General features: G+C 40.1%; 1 pseudogene across 1 annotated transcript; it reads left to right on the forward strand.

Moving 5' to 3' along the window:
* The first annotated feature begins 7254 nt into the window (after nucleotides 1–7254).
* On the forward strand, nucleotides 7255–24334 carry LOC145992537 (glucose dehydrogenase [FAD, quinone] pseudogene; annotated as a pseudogene). The gene is made up of 2 exons (XR_014442168.1): nucleotides 7255–7295; nucleotides 22398–24334. The product of XR_014442168.1 is annotated as a glucose dehydrogenase [FAD, quinone] pseudogene (transcript).
* Nucleotides 24335–25117: the final 783 nt, after the last annotated feature.

The following is a 25117-nucleotide window of genomic DNA, read 5'->3' on the forward strand; positions in this document are numbered from 1 at the left end:
CTTCTTCCCAAGAACTCCATAGGTGCCTGTAATTGTGTAGCACAAATATACGTTGCAGTGGTAGAGTGAGAGGTGCACCAGGATCAGAATATTTCTAGAATTATGAGATAACTGTAACCTTTTTCAGATTTTTATTCCTATAATAACATTTCCCTGAAAGGTGAAACGCAGATATTGCTCAAAACTCTTCAGTGTTAAGAAGATGGAACGAAAGTCCTCCACCTAATGGATTTCAATGAATTTCTTCGAAATCCTAGGAAAGTATAAATTGACATTTCACAAGGTTCACACTCTAGTTGTATTCCCTCTAGAAATTTCAGTTTCCAATTCAGCGTGTGAGAGAACCTTTCCGTTTTTGAAACCTTTGAAAAGCCTTGCTCGAAACAGCATGCTGGATTCCAGCTGCCTCATTTGGCTGTCCTTACTATTGAGAAGAAATGTCAAGTCCTGGACGTACCTAAAGTGAGCAATGTGTTCTCCAGATCACATACAGTAGAATTCTCCTACAGGAGAATTGCACTTCACTTAGTGAGTTTCGTTGTTTCTATCTAATACTTAAGAAAATAAATTTCTTCCAAGGTAATGTTTATTTTGCAAGAAAATTATACTCTCCGAAACATTTTTTCGTCTAATAGAAGTATTATCTTATAACTTGAATATTTATATCAGTAGTTTCTTATTAGGTGGCCGCGGTGGCTCAGTCGGTAACGCGTCTGACTACCATGCTCAAGGTCCCGGGTTCGATCCCCGGGCGGTTCAAATCCGGGAACTTTTCTAACGGTGGAAGCGGCCCCGGCGCCCACCCAGCGTCGAATAACATGGGTACCTGGGGGAAACCCTGGGGGGTAAAGGCGGTCAGGGGCGTGATGCTGATCACATCACCCCCACTCACGACCGGATCAAGAAAGTATGGGGCGTTACCCCCACACCCCCTATACGCCTTCATGGCGTGGTGCTGTGCACAGGGGAACACTTTACCTTTTTTTTATCTTTAGTTTCTTATCAAGATAGACGATGATTATAAAATTATGAATGTCTCCCAGTACTGAAATAGGCCACTATACGGCGTACGCTTTTAGAAGGAACATGAGTTCAACCAATACGCAGCCAGTGCTGTCGCGCTGCTGCCAAAACAACTGCTAGCGAAAGGGAAACGCAGAGATTTCATTCATATAATGCATACACGTGATATTTGAGTACAATGAAATATATATAGTAAAGAATTCTACACAGGATTATATCGTATCACTGCAGCATATAAGAGAAACTCGTACCTGAAAGAAATTTGAAGGTACGTATTTATTGTAGGGGAACTGCAAGGTCATCATCATCACTCTCGTTTCTGTTTTCTGGCATGTTTCCCAGAAGATCTGAATAGGGGTTCACCGATTTCTGTGTAGATACGTTACCCTGTTTTATAATACGCAACACAGTATGCACACAGACACTACACGCTTTAGCCGTAAGTTCTCGACTCGGAGAAAACACTGTTTCAGCACGCACTTCTTCCAACGTCAATTCCTTGAAGCAAGAATACACTAGATTTCTGTCTTGTGAACGTAATATTTTACCCTTGGTGCCTGTACTACTTGTAATAGGTTTCGAGAGCGACATTATTAATTTAATTTGATTTACTTTATTTTATTTAACTTTTCTGTCACTTTTAGCTAATTGCGAAGATGGGAATGAGTGATGATATGATGAAATTTATGGATAGACCTTCACAAAATCCATGTCCAGGCCGGGATTTGAACCCGGGATCCCTGGCGTCGTAGCGCGATATGCTAACCACTTCACCATGGGAGCCGGCGCGAAATTATTAAGTAACACTCGCGGAACACACACTGTTGCATACGTAACTATCGAACATAAGGGCTGAACATCACCGCGCGCTACGACGCCAGGGGTCCCGGGTTCGAATCCCGGCCCGGGCATAGGTGTTTGTAAGTGTCCCTTCATCAATTTCATCATATCATCATCCATCCTCCTGTTTTTGCGATTAGCCAATGGTAGCAGAAAAGCGAAGTAAAATAAAACAACATTTAATCAATCAAAAAGGGCCATATTGAATCGTCTCACAACTGTTCTTCGTGGCGTACGAGTACAATTATCTTACACCGCACTTGTTACGAAAACGCTGAACTGAAAGTGACTCAGACTCGCAATGTTCGTAAACGCTCACCACAATGAAGGGCCATTGTTCATATTCAGCCGAATTTGACACCCATCGTTTTACCAGGACCCAATTCAGCCGCGTTCTAAACAAGTTGGCAAATAAAAAAAATAAAAACAGACGGAACAACGAAGGAAAACGAAGGGTCATGGTGTGTGTGTAGAGACGCGCTGTTTCCCTTGTTTCTTCGAGAAACCATATCTCCGGCTGTAGGCGACGGAAATGCATGGGACTTGGACAGTCAGGTTCATAATGTCGTGTCTCATGCAATGATGAACCTTAAAGTGGTGAGTTTTTTAAAGAACTTCTAGCGCGCAAAAAAATTACAGAACACGGCGCTTAACTTGCTCGCCGCAGTTTCCTAACTGTACAACGTTGAACTCCTGCTATTGACTGGTTGCCAAGGACACACTCTCCGTAACTCCGCCCGGTATCGCTTCTAAAACCGTACGTCCTATAGAAGCAACGCATCTTGCGACAGTTCCCTTGAATAAAAAAAAAGAGTTAATGCCTTTGTAAAGCGAATCATATGGAAATGAACTCGTAATCAAGAAGTAAATTTAGGCAGAAAATGTCCTCTCTGAATAAAGGACAAACAGCAAATGAATATAATAATAATTATTATATTTAGTGTATTCGGGCGTTTTAATGTGACTGCCCCAACAATACTTTGTCGCCCCCTTCCGCCTCCCCTAGTCAACTTTCCCTGGTGCCGTCACTGGTGTGTGTGTACATTTGATTTGATTTTGAATTTAAAATTTTGGGAGCGTCAGCACTTAGGCTATTTTGCTCCCGTCACATTATACGGGGGCCAGCCCCTTATCATTATAAATAACAACTCTAGCGTTGCATAACTAAAAATCTTAAAATGTTCTGACTTCTGTTAAAAGCTGAGGCTGTAAACGGGCACTCAGCACACACAAGGACAACAAACAGGACAACACACACAAAATTATACTGGCCATAGTGCCAGTCGCCAGAGCCTCGTTAGTCTTTAGTCCAGGGTGCACTACGTGGAAGTGAGGTTGACTTTTGGGCGCCTACGTGGAAGGTCACCCCTTACACCCCGTGTGTGTGTACATGTTAGAGAAATAAAATGTATTCTCAAACTTGCGTTTGAAACGTACATAACTCTCATATACTTAAGAGATACTCTTTTTCAAGATATGCAAAGGTTAAAAATTATGAAATGCAATAACTTCTAACTTTGTATAAAGATAGTGTTCTTCACCGTTTCATATTTTAGATTACAAAATTAGTGGTTTGCCTTTTTCTTAGCTGTTCAAAAAGGTCATGGGTGCATGCATTCAAAACAAGAAAACCTTAAGCAACCTACTTGCAAGTTGGGTTACCTCACTATCCTTGTCCTCCAGATTCTGGGAGTTTCGCTTTCTTTTGTGCTAAACACGCACAACATGCACATGCATAACTTTCTTCCTGTAAGACAAATATCAGGTAATCAATTTTCTCTATTATCTGGCTTGAACAACAGAAGTAAGCATACAAAAGAAAATAAATGCATGTCGTTTTCAAATTTTCAAATCGACAATTAAAAAGCAAGAAGATAGAAAAGATGGATGATATAATAAGCTCAACCAGAACTGCCAATCGTGTAATGATTTCATCTGAAGAGGGATCATAGTATGAAATGTACATTTCTTTTTTCAAAATTTTACAAATTTTGCAATCCAACATAAAGCTTTTTTAGTTATATACAATGAAAAAGAAACATTGTAGCAGAGAATAAAATGTTGTTTTTTTTTTAAAAAAAAAAGAAAAAAAAGATAATACAGTGGGATCTGATACACTACAGTGTGTGCCAGTTGTATTCTATCATGGTATTCCAAGAGAGCTGCGGTGGTCTAGTGACGTAATGGTTAGCACAACACGCCACGACGTCAGGGGTCCCAGGTTCCAATCCTGGGTTAGGCATGGATGTTTGTGTTTGACTGTTTCGGTGAAAATGAAAAAAAGCAAAAGTGAATAATTGAAAACAAAAGAAATACATGGAAAGTGTTTGTGTTTTTTTAAAAAAAATAATGCATCTGACTGCCGCACGGAAGGAGTGTTTGATTCTCTAGGAGGTGGGTGATCTGAGGGGAATTTTCCCGACAACGCCCCTACATAAAGTGCGTCTTGCATAAAGCACCCAGCGTATGTTCGATACCCTTTCTACTAGTGCAGGTGCATCCCAATGTCATTGCGAGAAAATTGTGCTCAACCAAGCAAACGCTGTACGGAAGAATGACGGTGTTCAAGTTCAGAAGATTTAACAAATGCCTGACGGACGCTTTCAGCGTTCATTGGTTGGTTAGCACGTACCTCGTGACCACACACTACACTGCTTCAGAGCGTAATACAAACTGTGCAGACACCAAATCAACAAAGAAGACAGCTTTGTGACCAGCTAGAGTGCACCAAACAGGAGACAGCTAATGGGTTTTGATTGACTGATTTGTTTTATTTTGCTTCGCTCTTCTGCTACTTTTGGCTAATCGCGAAGATGAGAATGAATGGTGATTAGAAGGAATAAATGAATGGACAATCATGTTTGAGCCTGTTTTACGTTTACATGCATGCATAAAGCATCGAATTCAATTACTATAATTCTGCGGATGTAAGGGGTACCTTCCACGTAGGTACCCAAAAGTCAACCTCACTTCCATGTAGTACACCCTGGACTGCATTTTGCAGACGAACGAGGCTCTGGCGACTGGCACTATGGCCAGTGTAATTTTGTGTGTGTTGTCCTGTTTTTTGTCCTTGTGTGTGCTGAGTGCCCGTTTACAGCCTCAGCTTTTGACGGAAGTCAGAATATTTTAAGATTTTAGTTATGCAACGTTAGAGTTGTTATTTGTAATGGTAATGTACAAAAAAAGTTTGTATTTGTTTATATTGTGCGAATAGATAGCACGAGGTACTAGCTTGTAGCTTGTCAAAGCCAATTGGATAAGACAAGCATTTAACTCTGTGAGAAGCTTGGTACAAGTTTATTATGTCAAGCTTTCTGCAATTTTGACACACAGTAACCAGTTGGCTTGATTCAAGCTTGATACAAGTTTACAGTTTGCCATTATTGCTTCCAGCAACCTTGTTCACTTTACATGAAAAGCTTGTTTAAGCTTGAAGCAAGCTTACTGCCCTATCTGGGCCAGTTCCGAGTTTCGAACCAACCACTAGGTAGCGTTTTTAGTCGATTAGGAGTAAAATGTCACGTTTCAAATTCAAGAACCCGACAAATGAGCAAGATTTTGCACGCCAGAAGGAAACACGTACTACAGTCGAAGAAAAAAGAAGCACTGAATATAATCTTAAAAAATGGATCATTCTGATTTCTAAAGGAGGACAAGTATTATTTTAAATTCAAGTCGATTTCACCGGAAGTCACCATTAGTGGTCATCATGATATCAAGAATTGCCATGCATGATACCTAATACCTCTTAAATTGCTTCGCAGTGAAATCTGTTTCGAAGCGCGTTGTGGTGTAGTCATACGTTTGTATTCTTAGCTTCAGGAACTGGGTAATAGTGGGGCCAATAAGTTTGAGTTAAAAAGTGATATGTACTTGGCTTGTGTGGCTATCTGAATTTAACACATATTTAGCTATACATGATAATATTAAGAAAGGAAGTTCATTTAATTCATTTGAAGTTGGAATCATACTTTACTGGGTTTCAACACCTGGAAAATGCATTAGATAAGAAAGAATGTGATGTAAATAAAAAAATGTAGGCAGCAATAATACAGAGGAAGTCAATAAGAAGAAATAGTGATATTGTTCAATTCTCAGAAAGATGTTTACAACACGACTAAAATACAACTAAAATTTGTAAATTTTGGAGGAGTTCTGGCGCTGATAAGTTATGTTTTTTTAAAATAATTCTACCAATTTATTATAAAATAAACTTTTCGAGGGTTATAGTTTTATCGCCTAAGAATTTTACTGTTTTGATGAATGGTACCAAATATTTTATTAACAAGTCCAGTAGAAAAGTACGAGGGAAGTCAGTAGACTTAATGAAAGTTAATTTTATATGAGTCTATTTCACAATAGAAAACGAATGGAATTATCTTTGTAGGTTAGTATGATACAGAAACGCACATTGTTTTACTTAATCTGACTAGTAATTTTTCACTAAATCGATATTCAATACGGAAACTCGAATCTCGAAAAATACGACGGTGAAACAAATACAAGTACACTAACGAAGATTGAATCAATCAGTGTAGTACCTAAGGCCTAAGGCACTCGCCCCACCCCCAAAATTTCAGATTTCTCAAACTTTAAATGTTAGGAGTATTTATTAAAACTTGGAACTTGAGGATCACGTTTTGTCCCTGCCCCCCTTCAAGTTATACCCCACGTTACGCTGTTGTCACTAACCCAGCCGTCTTCGAGAGGAATGTTGGCTTGCTTCCCAAAGAGCCTTGTCCCCCTCCCCTTGCTTGTAAAATTACTTGCGAGCTTAAGTTTTTCTAAATCGATACTTTGATTTGCAGAACCACAATGAAAATTATTTTAAACATCCAATCCCCTCAGGGCCTTAATGACAATGGTCTTTCACTTGAATTTGATCTGGTTGCAATTGTATGTGATCGAAATTGTCCGCGGTCACAATTGTCCGAATACTTTCGGCTAACAGTATCAGACAAGGAAATATTGACACGATGCAGAATATAATTTGTACCTTTAAAACTAGAAAGTATATTTTTTGTTTAGTGCGATTAAAGTTGAATAAAAAGTATATAGTCTTGCGGTGAGGTAATAGAAGCATTAATCACTATTCAAATCTTGTTAGCCCCAGGTTACTGAAAGTTGAAGTTCCTTGTTTCTACGACGTGTGCTTTCAATAGTCGCCTTTTGATCAATTTCATTTTGCGATTCTACTAATTTCGGCACAGTTCAGTTATGAAGCATAACTTCAGGCTAACTTAAGGTTATTCATCTTCTCCCTTCCTCTCTTTTTTTCCCTCGTCCAAACTAGCGAGACCAGTTTTTTTTTTTGTTGTTGCATATCACTTAGTTCCCACTTCGGGAGTTAGTTGCCTTTGAAAGAGCATCTCGTTTCACTTCCTGAGGCGACGGGAAGCAAGCCGGCCGCTCAACGGAGCCCTCTTGCGGTAAGTTCGAACAAGCTTTTCACAATTAACACTCAGAACCAGATTTAAGTCAGTAGACCAAGGGCGGATTAAAGTGGGGGCGGAGGGGGCCTGCCTAGGATTTTAGAAAGGGGGTGTAAGTTTTTTTTTATATATAGAAATACTGGGGCAACCCGCCTTTGGCACGCCTCTGATCACAAAACTGGAGACCATTCGCGACGTCACTACTTTCATCCTGGAACACGACTACAATTATTTTCCGGATTTATTTACTGTTTGTTTGATATGCCTCACTTTACCCTAACTGTGGCCTCTAGAACGCACACTTTCGAAACTTAAGCCAATACAATATTATCTGCGGGATATAGGGCATTCCCAATGGCGTAGTGGTAGCGCCATCGACTTGTAATCAAGGGATCCCGGGATCGATACCCGGTGGAGACACATAGTGGTTCGGATCCCACTTTGAACTGTAGGTCCAGTCCCAATTAGGCTTGCTGTGCATAAAGTGGACTTAAAACACCAACTCAATCAATCAATATCTGCGGAATAGTGCTCCCCACCAAGAATAAACAAACATACGTATCTGTTTTCAACAATGAGCCCAGGCAAACGCAAAGGCTAAACGTTGAACACACTGTGAAACACTTTGCTCATGCCAAAGCACCCAAGCGAATGTTTTAGTTTTGTAAATAATTATTTTACGCTCAATTTAATATCGTTACTCGAGTTGGGCGATATATCGTCCAACTGTGTCCAGACGATATATCGTGACATTGAAAAAATATCGTCCAGCCGATATCAACTAGACGATATATCGTCACGATATTTTGGCGATATATATCTTGTTGGCGATATATCTTCACGATATTTTAGCTTTATATATCGTCAGTGGCGTGCCCATGATTTTCGAAAGGGAGAGGTTATGTACACTTTTTTCTGGTAGCCAGTCATCATTTCGCCATCTTTTCCTACCTTTGACGTTCTTTTTTTAAGGAATACTGGGCCAAATGGAGGGTTATAACCCCCACTAAACCCCCTTGGGCACGCCACTGTATATCGTGTAAGCGCTATATCGTCACGATATTTGGCGGTATATATCGTGGAGACGATATATCGCTGATATCACGATACAGATAAAATATAGAATCGTATCGTCTGTGACGATATTTTCTTAACGATATATCGCGATATCAAATGTCCGATATCGTCCATCCCTAATCGTTACTTTTTTCTTGTATCTTGATTGTTCGATGTGTGTTAGATACACATTCATTGCTTGCTTGTTTTGCTGTAAAATGAAAACTTCTTTCAATAACCATCAGCCACATGTAGTGGCATCGATTAGGAAAGGCGAGGCCCCTCCGAGAGTGTCTTTAATCCGCCACTGCCGTAGACCCAATAAGCCTTGGCGTAAAGACATTTTTACTTTCGCTTACCTGAAATTTGATATGACGTTTGTAGCTGGTATGCTTGTTAAGCCGACTGTGGGTCAAACCAAAAGATGTCATGAGTGGTTACAGTAGCTATTGAACTGAAACCTGTGAAAATAAATTTAAAAGGCAGAACGATTAGAATAATCTTTAATTAGTACGAGGTTTTTCTTATAATCAGTGATGGATTTAAATTTGAGTTTTGGTTTAAGTCTATTTTATGCACAGATAGTCTTATAGGGCTGGGCCTACAGTTTGAAGTGGGATACAAACCACTATGTGCCTCCGCCGGGTATCGAACCCGGAACCTCGTGATTACAAGGCGACGATGTTACCCTATAATAATCAGTGGTGGATGTACATGAGAAGCGAGAAGTTCTGAAAAGCTTTATTTAATATTATGAGTTTGCATTCGATGTAACATAAGAAAGGTCTCACAAACATTACCTATTAGTTATCGACTTGGTATCAAATTATTTACGATTGCTTTCCGTTTGTTTTTTCAAAGTAATACTAAACCCACAGCAAAAAGATAAGTAAAATAAACAACTTTACGAAATAAATTCATATTTTTTTGCATGTACGTACCAGATATTCATATCAAGGGAGATGTCTAGTTTTTATTTTCCAGTGGGGGACGTTGAAAACTATTAAACTAATGCGTTTATAATTATTAAATTTCGAATCGTAGTTGTCAATAATGTTCCACTACTATAAATTAGTTTATTAAATTTATTTGTGTAACGCGTGAATTTAGATATAAAATTTATCCACATTTACTAGTGTTGATAAGAATTACTGTTAACTTTTCTATAATGTGAACGTCGTTCAATCTTTTGACTCACAAATGGATCTATGTGGCATTGCGTTAACATTAATTACATAACTCAACCCACCAAATTCCATCTCCATAGCTTTAGCAGTTCCTGAGATATTGATAGGACACCCACTTGTTGGGGAGGGTGCTTCGAGCTTCGAACTTTTTTTGCTGATACCTGTGCAACGAGTCGTGAAAGAACTGACGGACTGTCATAATGCATCTGAATTATGACATGCAAAAAAGAACAGAGAAGAGGGCAACGAATCAAATTGTGTTTAGCCGCGTTTCATTACGATAGAAGCAAGGGTGACGCCAGTGCTGGATCTACAAGCTGCAAAACCCCGCAGTGCGGGGACAATTAAGCCTTTAGGAGGCCCTCAGCCATTGACATAGTAGAGGGTTCGTATATGTGTATGTAAAAAATAAGCTTAGTTACTCAGTGGTACAGAAACGAATACATTGTCTCGCTGGGGCAGCCCGCAGTTTCCACCGTTCAACGAGCATCGCTGTGTGCCCTGTTGCCATGTTCCGCGTACAGCTTTACTTCGTTGAATAAAAATCTGTATAAAATCGGTTTCGCAATGTGTATTGGCAATTATAATGGATTTTAAATAGACCAATATTGTATTTGTAGGACTACCCAATACCAAGAAAACCTTGTTTCGCACAATTGAAAATAGCGGCATTTTTGACAAATTTTAAAAATCTGAAAATTAAGAATTGTGTTTCAAACCTTAGCACCATACTAAAATTTCATCACGATCGGACAACCCGTCTTATATTTTTGCAAAACTCGAAACAAGCGGCACTTTCTTGTTCTCACGGCGATAAAAAATAGACATACTCGGAAAAAAATGGTTAGCATAGATTAACGCAGAATTGTAAAAGCTAAATTTTGATCTAACTCGTTTTTATATAGGTCTACTGGTTAATTTTTAATTGGGATCCACACTCGAGTATCTATAATTTTTAATCCGGCAGTAGAATCAAGTGAGGCTAGAATTTGACGAGAAATGCAGAGGTGAAGGTTTCTTCAACCCTTTTTTAATCAGGAAAAAGTTAAGTTACCGCTGCATGATTGTAACAAATGTATCATTTTCCAGGTATGAGAAAACAGTGTCATATATATATATATATATATATATATATATATATATATATATATATATATATATATATAACATAACCCCCTTTCCATTTAAAAAAATTGAGTTGAATACAATATGGCGGCCACCAATATGGCGGACGTCCGCTTGAAACACACGAATGTGATTTCCTCTAATCCTAACCTGTTTTCATTATGACCAATAGCAGTGGCGTCTCGTCCCTTGGGTCTTCCGGGGCTTAGCCCCTAAAGAAAAACGGACGTATTGACGTAATTTTCAATCACCATAATACATAACTATCACACAATCTTTTAAAATGCGATTTTTACCCACGTAAGTTCATCGTCTGCTGCAATGGATACGGCAGCACTCCTAGCGGCATTGATGTCAGTTATCGGTCTCGGGGCTCATCGCAGAGGAAGGCGTGGTCTACGCTACACGCTGCAGTGAAAGTCACGTGCTAGCAGAGAGAGCGAAGGGGGGAGTTCAATGGGTTTGGGTGTCGATTCGGGGCTACTTCCGTCGCGTCGTGTTCGTTCGATCCCGCGTGTTGTAGTGTAGCGTTGTGGTGGCTTTTATTCGCTATGAACAAAGTGGATTTCTTGAGTGACCAAGAAAAACTTGTTGTTAAACAATTAGGTCCTTAGGTCTTTCTGAAAGAATTAAGTCACATGAAACTAGTTCTTCGCACATTGGAAACTCGTTAAAATTGAGTTTGTTTGGAAAGGTTGATGTTCGAACACAAATCGATGAAGGATATAGACTGTCAATTATGTACAAGGCACAATGAATTAGTAAGGAAAAACAGTTCTTCTTTAAATGAGAACCAACGTTCGTAGAAAGGTACGTTTCACAGCAATACCTGTTTCTTTTGTAATTCATGTGAATGGTCATTATATTTTAAATTCTTTAAAAAAATAAGTCCAATTTTGTAGTTTAGAGGAAGATAAATACCTGTTTTTTTTGTAATTCATATGAATTGTTATTACCTTTTAAATACTTTTTTAAAGTCCAGTTTCGTAGTCTAGAAGAAGAAAAATACCTATTTTTTGTAATTCATGTGAATTGTCATTATATTTTAAATTCTTTAAAAAATAAGCCCCGGCCAAATTTGAGGCCACGAGACGCCACTGACCAATAGTACCCAGCCTAACCCCTTTACTTTTTATAAGGGTTGTTGAGGGACTTTTAGAATACCCTCTAGACCCTTATAGGTGACTTTGTTAACATGAGATCAAGAATTACACACACACATACATTATATATACATATGTGTGTGTGTGTGTGTGTGTGAAGGTAGGTAGGTAGAGGGGATTTGGCAATATTTTGCGGGCAGGGGGAGGGCAAGATTTGTAAATCCGGCACTGGGTGACGCAATTCTTCTGGGCGATGCTCTCTGCCCAATATCCCTTGACCTTCGCCCAGAGCAGGATACCAACAAAACAACCAGCACCAGGAACTGTTCTTGTTCATGGAAACATTTTTGGAGCTAAACCTTTCGCAACTACTTAGCATAAAAACTGGTTCTTCTTGTTTGTGAGATTTCCAGCAAGTCGTTACGTTTCTGAAGAGTTAGACTTACTTCTATTGATTGAATAAAAAGCTCACATATACAAGGTTCTAAATCCTGGGGGATCTTGTTGTGAAATCCCCCCCACCCATCAAACTCTTCTGGGGGAGGGAGAGTTCTTGTTTTAACAACAAACATAAGCAATTAGTTTGGGATTCGAATATACTTGACTGGAATAATATCGAAAACATACAAAAAGAACGGACAACAAAGAGCCTCATGTCTAAGGACACTGAACACAGTAATCCCTAGAACACAGGAATTGGACCGACTTGTTATTTCCCCTCAATTTCTCATCGCCTTTCGTTAGCAAGCACGAAGTATATAGATATATTAATAAAACACGTAATAGCATTTATATGTGAATTTTATACAGGAAGCTACTATCTTCTTAATGTCTCTTAATTTTTGTCCTCCGTTACGCAAATCATTGTTCATAGCATTAGTAGTACATTAAAATCTTCAATTTGTAATTACTTTTTCAATGAAGGACAGTCGATATAATATATTGTATATTTTATAATAAAATTTAATTATTTAATAATTGACACATATTTAATGACCCCCCCACACACGCACACAAGAGAGAGAGAGAGAGAGAGAGAGTGAGTGAGAGTGTGTATGTGTCTGTCTGCCCCTCCCCCCACCAATCTGCAGTGATTTCGCACCCTGCATATAATTGTTGTTGGCTCTGCAGTGGCGCTAATCTGAAGTGCATAGTTCGACAATGTATTTAACTGAATTCCAGGTCAAGTGCAACGTGAGAATCAGTGCCTCTCTCTCTGATAGCGTAACGACTGCTACGATTGCTTTGTAAGCAAGGGGACCTGGATTCGATTACTGGATAATGCATATTGCATGGTAGTTCCTCTATCAAGGCAAGCCGCAGAATTTTTTTTGCTCAGGAGGGGGAGGGGCAGCGGTGATAGAGAGAACGTGCAGTGGTGCTTTACCCCCAGTTAAGAGAATTCTCATAAAGCATCCCGCCGGCCCTTGTGGTGGAGTGGTTACTACATCACGCTAAGACGCCAGGGGTCCCGGGTTCGAATCCCGGCCTGGGCATGGATGTTTGTAAGTGTCCATTCATCAATTTCATCATGTCATCACTCATCCCCATCTTTGCAAATTAGCCAAAAGTGGCACAAAAAGCAAAGAAATATAAAGCAAGTCAATCAATCATACTTGTGTTACTTTTATTGTGTGCATATTGTTATCTGTTAATGATCTCTTGACAGGGAGAGAGAGAGAGGGGGGGAGGTAGAAAAGCATGCGACACTCGGAACCACACTACTACTATATGTGCGTTTTTTATATTATCCTTAGTAGAGGATAATAGGCCGCGGTGGCTCAGTCGGTAACGCGTCTGACTACCATACTAAAGGTCCCGGGTTCGATCCCCGGCCGGTTCAAATCCGGGCTCCAACCCAGCGTCGAATGACATGTGTACCTGGGGGGTGATACTGATCACTCACAACCGGATCAAGAAAGTGCGGGGCGTTACCCCCACACCCCCTATACGCCTTCATGGCGTGGTGCTAAGCACAGGGGAACACTTTACCTTTTTTTAACCTTAATAGAGTATGTTTAAAGTCAAAACTAACGATTATATTCTGTTGCAATAACAAAAACTCTTTCTCCCCGGAAATTGGGGGGGGGGGGATTTTTGCGGGCATCATTGTTGGTGAAGGGAAAATCGCCCCTGTTCCCCCAAGATTTCGCACCCTGGACTTGCGAGTGGATCACCATCTACTATGCTTTATCTTAACATTTGTTATAAAACGTAGAAAAATGGACAATGAAAAGAACATTTTTCTAGCTTACATACTACGATCCGCAATCATGGTCGTCCGGAAAGGGGCCAAGGGGGGAGCGTGGCCCCCATAAAAAATGGAAGTCAACCAAAAATTATATATTTCACACATATATTTTCATTGCAGCCTGAATAATATGTGTTAATTATTGCATGAATATGATAAATTCAAATTTAAGCAATGTTTTTCGAGGGAACAACACTATTATTGGGGAAAATGTGCCTTGTTTGCCCCCCTGGAAAAAAATAGCTTCATTGCTCCTCCCTGGAAAAAATCCTGCGGACGTCCATGTCCGCAAAAATAATAACATTGATTTTGGCAACATATGAACACGTGCATTTACATATAAATCAGTTCCATGCTCATTAGGTTACAATGCAAAAATGTTTGGTCACAGACAAAAGGAAATAAAGACAATGTAAGGATGTGGTCTGATGGATTTACCGAGCGGAAGACAGTAGAGAAAGGCAGGCCAACTGGGCGTTTTCAGACGAATGAGTATTGTGGGTGATCAAAAACGAAAGTATAGCTGCAAGGAAAGAGAAAGCTTCCTGTTGAGATCCCCGGAAATTCACGTTTCAACATTCGAATAACAGCAAGGTACAGAGTAAAAGAAAAAGTGTTATTTTGTACACTAGTGTTCAAAAATGCACAAAACCCAAAAGATTCAAAGATTACTTTTTTCTATATTTAGGCCGGCCTTATCTGGGTGCATGACCTGGAACATAAAAATTTTTCATAGATCTGAAAACATCAGATTTTAGTTCCTTATTCTGAAGTACATGTATCTTAAGCCCCTATCACACGGAACTGGATTTCTAGTAGGAATGCCCTAGTTGGCGCTGAACTGACTTTCTAGGTAGAAATCATGGCCGCCTGGCTGACTGCTTGACTGGTTTTGAGGAATAGGACATGTTCTAATTGCTACTAAGGCTGTGTCCAAAAGGTACAAAGTACATACTTGAAGTACAGTCTTGACGGAAGTGACGTCACCTAGTGCAGTTCGAAAGCGCCAAGCAAACGAGTGTACAAGACCAGAGCACGCAGCACACGAGCGGTGCACACTTGCGATCTGTGCTTGCTTTTCATTTGTTAAAAAAATGGACGTCGGAAGTCAATCAGCTGGTAGTTGTAGTTCTTCCATTGTGTGGAAATGTAAGTAAACAAGTTTTTAAAATACTATGTAATTTTATTTATTGGTTTTATTCATATATGCGTGGTTTCTTTCTTCTATAGTGAGAAGTGTTTAAAAGTGAGAAAACAATTTCTTTTTCCGCTATCGTAACCCATGTTGCGGAATGTGTGAAAATTAATTTGAAAGAGCAAATTTCTTTCATATTTCTATAATTAATAACGTGCTGTGTTATATAAACTGCACGCCGAGTCATGTTTGTGTTGTTCACGGAAAACAAGAGTGGCACATACAGTCGATGTTTGATAATTTTAGTTTCGAAGCAACTTTTGTTGCAATCCTCACTTGTGCTGGCGCTGCAGTCGAAGTGCAGTTCGAAAGCTTTCCGCTTCCAGGCTTCAAGACCGCACTGCGAGTATGCTCTCGAAGTATGCTCGCTTCAAGTATGGTCTTGCAGCTTTCGGACACAGCCTAACTTTCTTTGACTAGATTCTGTGGAACAGCCAATCAGAGCAAAGTTTGGCCATGTAAAGATAATCTGTGAGTTTGCAAAGTAGCGTTTTGTGTCTGTGGTTTCCGAGTGCATACAGCACGAAAGGCATGTCGAGTTACATCGTGTATGGTGAGTGTACGGTGTTTACAATTGAAAAAGTTAAAATATTATTCCATACGTGTAAAGTAAACGTTGTAAAGTATATATTTAATCAGCGCCATGCTTCTATACCTAAAACCATTTCATACGAAGCGTAATTCCTCTCGGTTGAATAATTATCGTGTCTTAAAAATGTGAAGTGATACGTTGTTTACATTTCACGCGGCCGCCATTATGGGAACGAAAGACTATCGACAAGTACGGTGTAACAAGTACCGTGTGAGGCGAAAACTAGCAAATGGGTAGCAAGTCCAGCGTCAACTAGAGCATTCCTACTGGATATCCAGTTCCGTGTGATTCAGGCTTTCTATGATTACATTTTAAACATCATTACAATTCATAAACAATTAATATATATATTTTTTGTATTATTATCTAAGAGCAATCAGCACATGTTAAGGTTAAAACCAAGAATTATGGGAAGCTATTAAAAGTTTCTAAACTAGTGTTTCCAGTGGCGGCGATTGGGGGAGGCAAGGGGTGCAGTTGCCCCTTACTTGTCGCCACTTTTGCTCCCGCATTATGCCTCCCCCCCGGTTTTGGAACCCAATCGCCGCCACTGAGTGTTTTATTTCGTGTCACCGGTGCGACCTTCATTATATTGTATTTAATTACAAGATTGAGTATGTTCAATATCTATAAAGCAGAAATTTTTAATCACATGTAATAACTTTTATATCATAATTCTCTTTTTTCATTGAATTTTAAGACTAGTGAATTTACACAGTTTCGTGTAAAACTATATTTTCTTTCCATAATGTAATTCTATTGTTAAACTAATAGTGCATATTAACTATTTTCGATTGAAATATTTAAACACGATATTTATATAGCTAGTACTTTGATTAGAATATGGATTCAGTAATTTTGGATATATTTAAGTATATTTGAATATTTATATCAGTAGTTTCTTATCAAAATAGACGATGATAAACTCGAAATAACTTAATCGGAACTGAATCCCCAGTTTGTAGTGGGATTGAAACCAATATGCAACGCGCCTCCACTGGGGATAGAACCTGAGACCCATTGGTTACAATGCGGCTATGTTAGCATCTACGTCAACGGGGAGGTCCTTATGTGCCATTACAATCAGTAGCGTCTAAGTTAGATAAATTTTGGACGACCAAGACTGGCATAAATGATATTATACACACACATACACATCTCTTGAGGAATATTGGGGGACAGAAAGTGTCTTGCTACGAAGATGTCACAGGGTGCGGAGGACACTGGCCCCAGAAACTATCCCATGTCCCCATTTTTCAGTGCCTTAGACGATATTATACTTTATTTTTTAAACTTTAAATTATTTTTTAAGAAAACTTTCCATATACTGTAGACCACAATCGGTTTCATCTTCTTAATTATTTTTTGTACTTGTTGCGATAGAGACTAAGTTAAATATAATAATTTAATATATTTATTAAAACCACACTGTGTATTAATGAAAACTTGTGCAACACAGAAATTGTATGTGTGTGGTTAATATATTATGTAATATTGGAGCGAAAACCTTAGTGATGGGAAGGGGGGAGTTAGTTCTTCTCATATCAAGAAATATAAGTAGGTTTAGGCCCCTTCCCGCGGGACGCTCAAATTTCCCATGGGTGAGACCCAAATCCGCTTTATTGAAGGACAAACAAATGCTCTTCCCTGTTTTCACCATGGACTCGAACCTGGGACTCTCACGTGGTAGTCAAACACTCAACTCATCTTTCTCCATCATTTTTAGGAATATTTCACCCTGATTGTAATTTTTACATAACTATGAATTTGAAAAACTCAATATGCTGACCAAGGCAGTAATTTATTTTGTTATAAAACATAAACTAAACGTAATTTTTCAACCTTCTAGCAAGGTCTTCTTCAGACTCTGCACCAAGTACAAATGTGTACTTGCTACATTTGTACTTGGTGCAGAGTCTGAAGAAGACCTTGTTAGAAGGTTGAAAAGTTATGTTTAGTTTATGTTTTATAACAAAATAAATTACTGCCTTGGTCAGCATATTGAGTTTTTCATATCATGGAAACAAGGCTTAATGGTGTTAAAACTATGAATTTGATCAATAGAAAGGAGAGGCTCAAGATAATTTTTTTTAGCCGAGTTGGATTTTTGCCACCCCATCCCCCCCCCTTACTTTCACCTTCTTCAAATAAAAACATCGCCAAAAAATAGAAGCCTTAGCTAGGGGTCCCGGGTTCGAATCTCGGCCTGTGCATGGATGTTTGTAAGTGTCCGTTCATCAATTTCGTCATGTCATCACTCATCCCCATCTTCGCAAATTAGCCAAAAGTGAAACAAAAAGCGTCAATCAATCAATAGAAGCCTTATTTTAGAAATACAGGCGTTACTGTTAAAGAACACGTTTGTTGTAGGTATGTTCCTATATTATGACATTAAAATTACTGTAATCACTTAACTTAAATTGCTGCATGGTTTTGCAATATACTTATTATGTTATTCAGCAGTAACTTCAATTAGCCTAATTCTTGTCAAAATAAATTCAGTTCTTTTTAAAACAAATAGTCACGCAGCCGGTGGAAGCACATAGTGGTTTGGATCGCAGTTTAAACTGCAGGTCCAGTCCCGGTTAGCCTTTCTGTTCATAAAGTAGAATTAAAAAATATATTTAAAAAAAAAATTGGCACGCTTGTGTAATCAGAAATAAAGTTTTGGTGGTAAGCAAGGAGAACCACATGGTTTGGTGCCCCTGCCAATAACCATGCCTACTAATGCGAAGAGCACAAAACATAAACTAACTTCCAACGTTTCGTTGATGACTTGGCATTGAATGATGCTATTATGGTCATCAATCAGCACGTGCCTCAAGGCTACAGATCAATCTTATTAAGTACAGACAACAAATAAAGCCATAACAAGTGTTGCACTCGTGCTAGGTTGCACGTCGTATGTACGTACCACAGATTACGTACTTTCTTCCTGCAGTTTACTAAACCAGTTTCCACCTTCAGTTCAAAGAACATGAAACCAGCTTTGCTCTTCCCTGGAAGTTGAAGCATCGAAAGCAAGAACGTTACTTTCTTTTGAAATTCAAGGTTAGAAGAGTTCTTGCAGTCGGTTGTAAATATCTCAGTCAATAAGAAGGAATTAATTTTTTACTGTTTGTTTTTAAAATTTACGAATTTAATACCCTTGCCTACTGCTTTAAGTGGACCCAACTTTCGTGGCGAAATGTCACATGGGTTCCGATCCGAATCCTGAGTAAGACATACGGATGTTTTTATTGGTTTGGATCCAAGCAGTGACGTGCGGTGACGTCGACACTTGGGGTAGCACTCAGTGGCGTGCTCAAGGGGGGGGGGTTGGTGTGGGTCACACCCCTCCTCCCTTTAGGGCCAGTATTCCTACAAAAAAGAAGAATGTCAATAACAGGAAAAGATTGCAAAATTATGAATGAGTACCAGAAAAAAGTACACGTAACCCCCACCCACATTCGAAAGTAAAAAACTATTTGATTTGACTCTAAGCCAGAGATCCTGGGTTCGAATCTCGGATTGGCCATTTGTGTTCTTTGTGTGTGTTCCTTCATCTATTTTGTTGTACCAAAGGTGGCGGAAAAGCGAAGTAAAATGAACCAAATTGAGCAATCAATCAATGATTTGATTTCATTTTTGTTACTTAGCGTCGCTTTTTTGTCCCACTTGGTTAATTGCGAAGATACGATGAAATTGATGAAGGGACGAGCACAGGGAACGCCCATGCCTGGGTCGGGGTTCGAACCCGGAAATCCTGGTGTCGTAGCGCGCTATGATAACCACTCCCCCACGCTTGGTTGATTTGGTGACAGGTAACAAAACACAACACACTTTTTTGTAGTTTCTTCAATGATATTCATTTGACTTTTTGAGTTCTGAGATACATTTTTTATTCCAAATTATTTCATTATTCACTGCAACACATAGGACAAGAATGCGCACTCATCACGGGTTCGAATCCTGGCTTGGATTGTTCATATGAGGTCCCTTAACCAATTTCATCATATCATCACTCAATCCTCATTTTCGCGATAACCAAATGTGGCAGAAAAGCGAAGTAAAATAAACCAAACCAACAACAATATGAACACGCGTTCTCTTGCCCAAATAAATACATCCGTATTTATGACTGTTAGAGACCAAGAGTAGTATATTTAAATAAAACACTACTGAAACGAGAGTCAGAGAGAGCCTGAGCATATATTTGTAATTTAATCATTATATATTCCATACTTGTAAAAGAAAAAAAGAAAGAAAGCATAACATCATTGTCTGCACATAACACGTTCCCATTTCATAAATAATAAAACTACATCCCATATTATACATACGCACATATTGTACAACGTGTAAAAGGTTCTGTAAATACAGAGAACATAAGTACTGCAGAAAATTTTACCCTGAGTTCTTTACAGGATTTACAAAAAATCTATGAGAAACCAATCCCCTATCTGTCCTATAGGAGATAGACTGGGGGACCTGAAAGCCTGGGCTTTCAACCATTGCAGCGGGGGGCGAGGGGACAAGAGAGGTAGAGGTAGAGGTAGAAATCTTCGTTTTCCTTGGGCCGGCCGTTTCTACCTGAAAACTGGTCTGGTGGAAGAAGAGCGAGCTAGGGTATCCAGCCAGCTTTGCCCGCGGAGAACACCGATGGACGAGAAGCGCGTGGAAAAGAAAGTGTTGCGTATGAGCTGTGGTGGCTTTAACAAGACAATAAATATTGTGATTTGAATATAATTCGAGATGTGAGATTGATTGATCTATCTCTGCTAGACTAGCTACTCCTCAGTGCACGTCACTGGATCCAAGTAAGCCCAGTCCCGATTGTATAACGTGAACTTAAAAAACAAAGAAACAAACAATTAACGAAAAACCTGAGAATTAAGTAAATTTGATATGAAAAGATGTGAAAGAGAGTGTCAGGGGAAACTACCGTTTAGGGATTTTTCTTTTAAAAAGAACAAGAGCCTCCCCAATGGCGCAATGGTAAACTGTAGGTCCAGTCCGGATTAGCGTATATGAGCACAAAAGTGGACTTTAAATAAACTCTAGTCCTCTAAGTTGATCGAAACGATGAGGATAAATTGTGATCAGATCATGGCCGGACTGACAGTTCTGGCAATTGCCAAAAGGGCCGGTGCTTCGCATATAAATATATCACATATTCATTAACCCCAATTCCTAAACCAATTTTATGTACATTTTCCATGAAAATAGTTATAAAAAGGATTACTTTTAAAGGCATTGTATCATTGCAGAAGTAACATTCAATACTTTACGACTGGCGGTATTGTCGAGACCATCTGGGAAGATATTTAAGTGTGTAGATAGGATGTGTGAGATTGAGCAAATCATTTGAAAATTAACTGAATCAGACACTGAATATGCAAGTACGCTGTCAAACAATTCTGTTCTGTGAATTGAGAATAACATTGAAGTTTTTTTTAGATAATTACTTCTCACGTACCTTTAACGATATTTGAAATCTGTTGGTGAACTATGCACATCAAATATTGTGACGGTCTTTTTTTTTAATTACATCCTTTCTTGAAAGTTGAAGCTGTTTTCTCATTAAATCAGTTTACTGACGTCATTTGCTTCCTACTGACTGATTGATTGATTGTTGACTTGCCTCACTTCCACGTTAGTACACCCTGGACTGAAGACTAACGAGGCTCTGGCGACTGGCCCCATGGCCAGTATAATTTTGTTTGTGTTGTCCTATGTTTTGTCCTTACTTGTGCCGAGTGTTCTTTGCAGCCTCGGCTTTTAACGAAAGTCAGAACATAATAATATGTTATGATTTTAATTAAGCAATGTTAGAGTTGTTATGTGAAACGGTAATGGGCTGGACCCCGTATAGTGTGACGGGTGCACAATAGCCTTAGTGCTGACGCACCCAAAATTTTAAAATCAAAATCAAAATCAAAAAAAGATTGTTGACTTGCTTTATTTTACTTCGCTTCTTGTGCCACTTTTGGCTAATTTGCGATGATGGGGATGAGTGATGACATGATGAAATTGACGAATGGACACTTACAAATATCAATGGGCAGGTCGGGATTCGAACCCAGGACCCCTGGTACTTCCTATTGACGTTTTCGTGTGGCAGCATATGTACTTCATGCAATGCAGTCAGTCTAACATCAATTCGAGTTTTCTTTCAACTCAACTGCATTAAAGCAATGAAAGGAAATGCTCATAAGAATACAGGGACGTTTTCTAGCAGGCAATTGATATTGTCAGAGAAATATAGACAGAGTGTTTGTATCAATTCTGCTAAATGGGAAACTTAGTGTACACAGTTGTAACAGAAATGGTTGAAAGCTTGGAACGGAAGCAGATTTTATCACTCATTAAACATGCTGTGCATGTGTGGCTTCAGAATGATGTGGTTCCTGCGTTTGTCATGAATGTAAAAATCACATGTCAAACAACAATACATTGATTCTACAGATTTGGCGCTCAAAAGGCTGTTGCTTCACTGAGATTAGTAGAGCCTACAGTTAGTTTCAGTTTAAATTTGATGGTATATTTCAACTTTACAATTTCCTTAAATAATATGTAATGTAGTAATAAAGTTCTATCTTTATTTTCAGTGACAGAAAGTCCATGCACGTAGGATCAACTTTCCCACATGTGAATGGTGTAGAGGGAAGACAGCAATCTACGGATCCTAAGAATGGTTCATTGGAAATTGTGGTCGCTGTTTGTCTGCATCTTGTGGTGCTATCCTGGTGATCCGATCTGCACCACGATTGTTGATTTCTTAAGGACAGTTTACAGAGCTACCGTCCCACCCTTGGAAGGAAGAGTCACCAGCGTGCCGAATGTCGACGACGTTTACGACTTTGTCGTGGTGGGTGGCGGATCCGCAGGTGCAGTTGTCGCCAGCAGACTCAGTGAGGTGAAGAATTGGAAAGTTCTTCTTCTAGAAGCGGGTGGTTTCGACAATTTCTTGTCCGACGTCCCATGCTTAGCTGCTTACATCGATCACGTCCCGGAGCTGAATTGGAACTACGTTACGGAACCCTCTCCCGGCGTTTGCCGCGGTTTGGTGAACGGCCGCTGCGTCTGGCCGCGCGGGAAAGTTCTGGGTGGGACCAGCGTCATCAACTACCTCCTGTACACTCGCGGCGACCATGGCGACTTCGACGCGTGGGAAGCGATGGGGAACCTCGGATGGGGATTCAGCGACCTCCTTCCCTACTTCAAGAAGTCCGAGGATCAGCGGAATCCCAACTTCGCGCAATCTACTTACCATGCCAGAGGGGGATACCTCACGGTCGGCGACCCTAAGTTCAGAACGCCGCTCAGCAGGGCGTTCCTGGATGCCGTTGAGGAGCTCGGCTTCCAGATAAGAGACAACAACGGAAAGTACCTAGAAGGGTTCAACTACCTCCAGGGAACTGTACGGAACGGTCGTAGATGCACCACCGAGAAGGCATTCCTCAGACCGGCTCGCAGGAGACCGAATCTTCACGTCGCCCTTAATGCCCAAGTGACCAAAGTACTCATTGACCAATCTTCCAGAACGGCTTACGGAGTGGAGTTCTACAAGCGCGGAAAGCTTCGGATCGTGAGGTCAAGGCGTGAAGTCGTCCTCTCGGCAGGCGCCCTGAACTCCCCTCAGCTTCTGATGCTCTCAGGGATCGGTCCTGCCGACCATCTCCACGAGCTGGGAATCCCCGTCGTCCAACATCTCAGGAGCGTCGGCTTCAACCTGCAAGATCACATAGGCATCGGAGGTATCACCTTCTTGGTGAACCAAAGCGTGGGGATAATAGAGCAACGCATCACCACCGTACCGAACACCTTGGACTATCTGGTCAGAGGGACCGGTCCTTTCACAACCCTAGGAGGAGCAGAAGCAGTTGGGTTCGTGAGAACCAAATACGCCCACAAGTATCCAGACCTGGAATTAATCTTCGCGGCGGGATCCACCAATACGGACAACGGCGGTCTCAAGGATTCGCACGGGCTGAATGACGAAATCTACGAAACCGTGTTCAGACCAATCAAAAACCGTGACTCCTTCACGATATTCCCCATCATTTTGAACCCTGAAAGCTTCGGCTACCTCAGACTTAAATCGTCCAATCCTTTCGACCCTCCGCTGTTCTATCCGAACTACTTGGCCAGCAGGCGCGACGTGGAGGTAGCATTGGAAGGCGTCAATCTACTCCTGACCATAGTTTCGACAAGACACTTTCAGAAATTTGGTACTGAGCTTTACGCCGTCCCTATTCCGGGTTGCGAAGAGTATCTCTTCGGTACAGATCCATATTGGGAGTGCCAACTACGGACTTACACCATGCTGTTCCATCATCAAGTCGGGACTTGCAAGATGGGGCCACCTTCAGACCCGGACGCGGTGGTAGATCCCAGGCTTAGAGTGTATGGCATTGATAGGTTGAGAGTTATCGATGCTTCTATTGCCCCAAGGATACCGAGGGCTCACACGAACGCTATGGCCATTATGATTGGTGAGAAAGGTTCAGATATGATCAAGGAAGATTGGGGAGAAGGGTTATAAGTGCGTTTCTAGTGACTAGTGAGAATTGACGAGTGAAATACATCAACTGGTTTCTTCTTGAATAGTCAATGCATGCAGCAAAACTTGTAAGTTCTGTGAGGATTGAAACTGGAAGTGTGACGTTTCTGTTCCATCGCAACTTCATGCCCTGTTCTATAATTTCTATCCACCATCCTCATTCCTGCAGGAATCACATGTTGGTGTTGACAATATGCAGAAGCAAGAAATAAAATACTAAATTATACCTCCGTATTGTTCGTGGTCGACGTTCATGTCCGGAAGTGAGACCCCATCCACCTAATGTCAACCTAAAGTTATATATTTCACACATTTAATTTTATTTAAGTCACAGTGATTCATGTTATCAGAGGACGTTTCAGGAACATAACTTCAAACTGACGCAGTGTTTCTTTCAGAAGCTAACGCTATTATGGACAAAATATGCCTCCCCCGCAAGAAAATACCTTGGTTTCCCCTCCCGGGAAACAATCCTGTGGACGCCGATATGATATGTTATTGACAAAAGAATTACGCTACAACCAACGTTAACAAAAATTTTAAAAACTTGGATTTGAAAAATAATCAAAACAGACCAGGGAAGAACATTTATATTTTTATATATATTTATATTGTATATGTACTTATTTATTTTACTTACTTACTTAGTCGCGTCCTCTTCTACCTGCCGGTGTCGAGGGGTTACAGAGAGTTCTCCAGACGTTTCTGTCCATCGCCTTTTCCTGTGCCTCTTTCCATCTTATGCTTCGTTTCTCCAAAATCTCT

The sequence above is a fragment of the Lepisma saccharinum genome, chromosome 9 (genome assembly GCF_977018435.1).
Source record: "Lepisma saccharinum chromosome 9, izLepSacc3.1, whole genome shotgun sequence".
Classification (NCBI taxonomy): Eukaryota; Metazoa; Arthropoda; class Insecta; order Zygentoma; family Lepismatidae; genus Lepisma; species Lepisma saccharinum.